Below are 7,185 nucleotides of genomic sequence, written 5' to 3' on the forward strand. Positions count from 1 at the left end.
AAGCAAGGTGACCTCTCTTGGGTGAATTAAATCCTGTCTCATGTTGCTTAAAAGATGCCACTCTAGAGGAATCTTGAAAGAAACAGAAAGCATCACAGAGTTTGCTCTCCCATTTTCTATTTGCAGTCATCGTATAAAATAGTCCCAGAGAGTCCATTATTATATAGGTTTTAAGAATAAAATTATTGGAAGCTTTCCTTAAAGTTTGCTCATTATATTTTTTTTGTACTATAAACTATCTGGTAAATCTAATTTAAATGCAATTTTATTTAATGACTAGTGTTGATATTATGATTCATCACTCATTTACTTAATCAGTAGCATTTGACTTTACCCAAAATGTCCAATTTGCACACATATTTTTTATTTTTTTAAGATAAAATTATGTTTTGGGAAGATAAATGTTTTTTCTATCTAATAATGTTTTTTTTTTCCAGTTTTGAAGCATGCCTTTTAGTTTTTGCTTTTGACTATCACCAAATATAAACCACTGGTGAAAGTAGGAAGTGCCTGCACTCAGTCATGTCTGACTCTTTCCAACCCCATGGACTGTAGCCCACCAGGCTCCTCTGTCCATGGAGTTGTCTAGGCCAGAATACTGGAGTGGGTTGCCATTTCCTATTCCAGGGGATCTTCTTGACCCAGGGATCGAACCTGTGTCTCCTGCATCTCCTGCATTAGTAGGCAGATTCTATACCACTGAGCCACCTGGGAAGCCTGAGAGTAGCAAGAAGAGTATACTAGAAATAAATAGCAGGGAAATCAATAGTGGTTATACAAAGACTAGGATCGTCTGGGTTCTAATTATGATGCCAGCACTCTTGGGCTGTTCCTCTTTAGGAAAGTGAAGTCACCTCTCTGTGTCTCAGTTCCCACATCTTTAAAGCGGTACCTTCCCCGTAGTACATGTACCCTACCATGTACCATAGTGACTACCTTCTTGTGGCTGAATTTAAAAACCACTGAGTGTGGTTTTAATATTAATATTATTGTTAATATATATTATAGGATTAGGGGAAATGAAGAGTGACTTCCAGAGGTCATGACTCTAGTCCCTGCTCCAAGGAAAAACCCCTTTAGTCCATCTCAGATTAATTTCATGGTTCTCAACTTAGATAATGAGTTCTACACTGCATGCAAAGCTCTGGACAAGGGCATCCCCAATGTCATAGGCTAATTGAGGCACATTCATAGTACATTATTTTTACTTAAATATTTGGGAAAATTAAACATATATGTATTAAAAGTATTACATGGATATATGTATTATATATGTATATAAATACATATATATTATGCAGTAGTATGCACAACTTGAATGAATGTTTAAAGTACTACACTAGGGTTTAAAAATTGTTTTCATTTGGAGAGGGAAGCATGACTGTACCCTGCAGGACTGTAGGATCATTCTCTTTTGTTATTCTGGGGATTTCACTTAGAAATGTTTGAGAAACAGTAGGAAAACTGATGGGCCATTTACCTGTTGTAAATATTGTTTTTGTAAAGAAATCCCAGAATTTCCCTCAATCATTCCTTTTATCTTTATCAGCATTTTCTGGTTGGAAGGAGGTAGTTAACGATATTATACAAATGATTTTGTGCAGCTTATAAGATTCTAACATGACTATACAATGGTATGATGTATAGGGTCATTTGGCTGTTTGGGAGATGATCTTGGTCCTGGAGAAAAATCCCTGGCTGTGAGCTTCTGGAATTCTGCTGTTGTTTTATTCATGCATTTTTCATATTAAGGTGCACTGTCTTTCTCTTTATTCAGTTCTCCCAAGCCCTCTTCTTCACAGACTCTATCCTTTCTCACAAGCAACAATGACCAGTGCAGCCTTTTCCCCTGAGTTGTATGCACTTTTATGTGGTTGTCTGTTCATCATCTCCTTTCAACTGTTTCAAGGTATTTTGAGGAATAAATCCCTAGATTAATAAACGGCACCTGTGTTCATCTGTTTACACATGCCACAAACCTAGGAGTCTTCCTGGGTGCCTGCCTCGCCCTCACCATGCCCTCCCCTCCCCCAACCCCATTCTATTGGCAGATTATCTCTGTTTAATCTTATGAATATTTCTAGAATAGGGTTTCTTTCCTTTTCTCCTGTCACCCTTCCTTGTCTAGCTACTGTCGTCCTTCTCATCTTTTTTCCGCCAAGTAGCTGGTCTCTGCCTGTTTCTCTACCTCTTGGTTCACTGCTCTCTTACTCTCAAGACACCATCCTTCTTGATCAAGTTTCAGTGCCACTGTTTTGGCAGGTTCTCTTTCAACACAGTGCTTTCTCCTTACCTGGTAGACTCCTAGTTATCCACCAGGCTTCAGCTGTTTGTCTTCCAACCTAAGGTTGGTTACCTTGTTTTCTACTGTTTTCCAATTATGATTGTGTATTTTTTATATATTTACTTTAATATTGTGTCCCTTCTAGGACATGGGCTATGTGAAATCACCATTCTTTCTCATGCATCCCCAGCACCTAGAGAAAGCACTCAGTAATTACTTGTGAATCAGTGAGTAGATGGTTTGCCACAGAATAGCCAACAGAAATTCACATGTGAAGGGAGAGGCTATATTGGCATATGCCCCATGAGTCTACTGAATTGAATTGCTATTCTTAACGAAAAGAGCACCTTTTAGCCCTGGTGGCAAGCACAAAGTTGTTTAGACTAAATAACGTTGGGCCTTAGATGGCATGGTAAAAAGTGTAAAAAACTGTGTATTAATGCATTGGCGAGCTCCTGTGGGGAGCCCCTGGTCTAATGGTCTCCAGCCTGGATATCCCTGACAGGGTTGTGGCGAATGTATGTTTCATGCTTTGTTGAGACTAGGGGGACCACCTGAGAGAAGGATGGAACCTCTGGTGGGGGGTAGGGGTGGAGAAACACCGGAAATGAAACCTATAACCTACAACTTTGCATTTACAAGATAAGTGTCAAAGGTCAGATTTCCAGATTCCAAGGCAAGACTCTTTTTTCCCTCATATTTATTTATAAAGCTTTATTGGGATATAAAAAAATCAGAACTGAATTTTAAGGAGAAAAGAAGGGGAAAAACCCAGCTGTTTTCTAGCAGGATAGATGCAGTGGGCCGAGTCCAGCATGGAAGTTGTCTTTCTGGAAGTTTTGCTCACACAACTAAGGTGAGACTCTTCCTGCTCACCCCTGGCTAAATATTGATAATGAGAAGATGATGAAAATACCGGTACATTGGTGGTACCGATCTGTGCCAGATTTTATGCCAAGCACTTAAAAAATAGATAGCGTTATCATCTTTATTTTATGGATGAGGAAATATTGAAGTTACATAACTTGGCCAACGCCTCACAGTAACATGAGTTTCTGTGTCCACGTCTGACTAACTCCAAAGCTCAGTCTCCTAGCTGCCAATAGTCAAAAGAGAACAAATATTAATAAGAATAAATGGTATCAACAATAATAGCATCCTTATTATGTGCCAGGTACCAGCTCAGGGATGCACTTTTATTTTCTCCTATGAGCCAAGTAAGAAAATTATTGTCAGTTAGGTTTGCTTGTTGGAGGACTAAGAATTTGGCATTTTCCACTGGTCAGCGTCTTTTGGGTCCTAAGTGTTCAGTTATAATAATATTAATAATAATAATAAACTTGAATCAATATAAATAGGAAGTGAAGAGAGACCCTAAGGAAAGATTGGTCGTGATTTTACTGTACTTTTAAAAACTTTTCTAATTTACTTTTGTGCTCACTAATGTTATTCTATTTGTTCGTGCTTCGTACTCAGTCATATCCAACTCTGTGACCCTATGGACTATAGCACACCAGGCTCCTCTGTTCATGAGTTTACCCCAGCAAGAATACTGGAGTGGTTGCCATTTTGTTCTCCAGGGGATCTTCCCGACCCAGGGATTGAACTTGTATCTCCTGTGTTGGCAAGCTGATTCTCTAAAAACTATGCCACCTGGGAAGCCTGTTCATTCTATAATGAGTCTGTAATATACCTCAATAGCCATAGAGAAACCCTCTTTTGCCTTTTTATGTTTGTACAAACTGTGGTGATAGTAATAGTTGCTCTTGTTTGTTCCTTGTTTGATATGTTTTGATGCAAAAGCCTGCCCAGCCCCAAGAGACCATGTACTGGTCTCTGGAGGCTGAGTTCAAATCCCGACTCTGCTACCTACAGGCTCTATCAACCTGGGAGATGTCGTAGCCTCTATGTGCTTTCATCACTTGTTTGTCAAATATTTATTGAACACCAGCTGTGTGCTGGGTGCTGTGTTTGAAGCTGGGGTTATAACGGGGAACAAAAATAAACACAGTGTTGGTGAACATATAGTTCAGTTCAAGAGAGAGATGTAAAATAATCTCATAAACACACAAAAGAGTTTATGATATGCTTGCTTCCCTGGTGGCTCAGACAGTAAAGAATCTGCCTGCAGTGTGGAAGACCTGGGTTTGATCCCTGGATCAGGAAAGTCCTTTGAGGAAGAGAATGGCAACCCACTCCAGTATTCTTGCCTGGCCTGGAGAATTCCATAGACGGAGGAGCCTGACAGGCTACAGTCCATGGGGTCGCAAAAAGTCAGACACGACAGAGCAACTAACATTTCACTTTCAGTAGTGATAGAGAGGCACTTGGTGCTGTGAGAACACACAGCAAAGAAATGACCAGGCACAGAAGGCTTTCTTGGGCCACCTCAGGCTCTGTAACTCAGTTGACATATGCAAAGCTCCCAGCGTGGTGCCTAGTATATAATTAGGGCTGACTAGTTGGTAACTCCTGATAATATACACTTAAGTTTTCCCAGAGAAAGAATCACAGAAACAAATACATTTAGTGCAAAGGAATTAATACAGTTGCCTGTTGTTAGTATCTGCATTTTTAAAAAAATATAACCCTTGTGTTTATAACCCTTGTGTTTAATATAACCTTGTATCGCTCAGTCATGTCCAACTCTTTGTGACCTCATCGGCTGCAGCCCGCCAGGCTCCTCTGCTCTTGGGTTCCTCCAGGCAAGAATACTGGAGTATAACTTAGAACCTCTTTATGTTTCTGAGAAAGAAATGAGGTTGGGATGTTTGGTTGAAAGAACTGTTTAAGGATAGGCCACTAATGAAGACATCTAAACACAGTCATCTTGTCCCACAGTTAGTTCCAAGATACAGTCAAACAGAAATAACTAGAAGCCAAGGCCTTTGGAGGCATTGTTTGTTTGGTAAATTTTGATTCATAGACTCATTAATGCCTCATCAGCCTCTTGACCATTAGTCTGGACAGGTAGCTCTGTGTGGGGACCTTTATTCTCTGGCAGCCAAGACAGGGATGTCTTAATGATGATTGGTTTCAGTGTCTCATAACCGCTGGTCCCCAGATATAAAGCACTGTGGCTATCTAAACAGATTCTCATTGCTTTTGGCCTGTGTGCAATTTAGCAGCAAGAGATTTCATATCTCACAGTGTTCAATAGTCCTACTTAATTAGGAACTGCTTGTGAATCAGGCCAGCTAATGGTCATAACTACTGAAGTCGACATGTTTGCCCTGAAAAGGCAGAGAAACTGAAAAGAGATTTTAATAGTCCTTGGGGTACTGACCAGTGAGTTGTCCGAACGTTCTCATTGGCCTTCCTGGTGGCAGAACTGCCTTCCAGGTTATGACGACACAGTTCGGACACTCACTGGAGGAATGCAGGAAAGGTCAGTGTGAGGACTTAGAATTTGGAATGAGGACTTCCATGGTGGTCCAGTGGTTAAGAATCTGCCTGCCAATGCAGGGGACACGGGTTCGGTCTCTGGTCCGGGACGATTCCACATGCCACAGGGCAGCTAAGCCCATGCACCACATCATTGAGCTGGTGCTCTGGAGCCCACTGCACCCAACTACTGAACCTTTGCACATGAAGGCCCGTGTCCCATAGCAGGAGAAACCACAGCAGTAAGAGGCTGGTGCACCACAACTAGAGAAAACCTGTGCACAGCGACAGAGATTCAGCACAGCCAAAAATAAAATAATTAATTAAAAATAAACAAGATGTCAGATCAGATCAGATCAGTCGCTCAGTCATGTCCGACTCTTTGCGACCCCATGAATCGAACAAGGTGTAGAAGAACATTAAAAAAAAAACAACAACAAGCAACTTGAAACGAGGCCTGCTTACCTTTGCCTGACTGCCCTCTTGTCTCATTGTTAGACTTCCCTTTATTCCCAGGGATATCTGGGAATATCTATAAATTCCCTTTATAGGTTTTCTTTTTGAGGGAAAAAATTAAGGCTGATAGAGTGCTAAAGCAGCTCTTCCTTGAGCAAAAAGAGAAGCACCAAAATTACTGAGCGCATATTCAGTGATAAATTTACATGAATGTACTGCATGGTATTCAGTACATACTGGTGAAGAGCATGGACTTGGAGTCAGATAACCAGATCTTGACTCTGGCACCTGGTAACTGGGGACTTGGAGCAAGTTGCTTAACTACTGATACTCTGTTTCCCCATCTGCACATAGGTGCCTGTCATGTGTCAGGTGCTCTGCTCATCCTGGTGAACCAAATACATGGGGTTCCCGACCCACAGTCCTATCTTGGGTGACCCTCCAAACGCACCCTTAAAGGTAGTGAAAGATGCTGTGGGCAAGGTAGGTATTTCCAGTGATCAGTGCTTTACGATGAAAAGATGAAGATTCAGTCAGACTGGTGAGTGACAGAGTCAGATCTCAAACTCCAAATTCCAAGTTGTTTCCATTGGCTCCTACTGCCTGCCTTGAGCTAGCTTGGTGTAACCAATTTCTTTTACAGGTTAAACTGGGTAAATGAAATGCTCAAAACCATCTCTGGCTTAGGAGTAGCTATCACTTCCAATGAGGAAACCTTTTGACAGCATGCTAAATCTTTGCATGTATACGGTTTATTCTGCAGTAACATAATAGCTACCTTTTAATAAACCTTGTGTTATCAAAAATGAAGTGTAAAATGTTTTGTTTCAGGAATGCAATTTCAGACTGGCAGATCAAAGGTTTTCTGTTTTATTTATTTTTTCTTAGAAAAGAGTTTAAGAAATAAGAATATTGCTTTATAGCCATAAAACCTAAATGCCATTGAGCAAATCTACCATATGATCAAATCTGGCTTTCTTTCAAGAGTAAAAGTCTTTCACTTCCTGTCACCTCAGCACTATCATTATGTGCTTAGACCTCTATCACCCACTGTTACGGGA

At 40.7% G+C, this 7,185-nt stretch overlaps 1 protein-coding gene across 4 annotated transcripts in view; it reads left to right on the forward strand.

The window, feature by feature from the left end:
* Window positions 1-7,185, forward strand: part of FHIT (fragile histidine triad diadenosine triphosphatase) — a 1,527,031-nt gene that overhangs the window by 140,312 nt on the left and 1,379,534 nt on the right. The window lies entirely within an intron of this gene.

This window comes from Bos indicus, chromosome 22 (assembly GCF_029378745.1).
Source record: "Bos indicus isolate NIAB-ARS_2022 breed Sahiwal x Tharparkar chromosome 22, NIAB-ARS_B.indTharparkar_mat_pri_1.0, whole genome shotgun sequence".
Classification (NCBI taxonomy): domain Eukaryota; kingdom Metazoa; phylum Chordata; class Mammalia; order Artiodactyla; family Bovidae; genus Bos; species Bos indicus.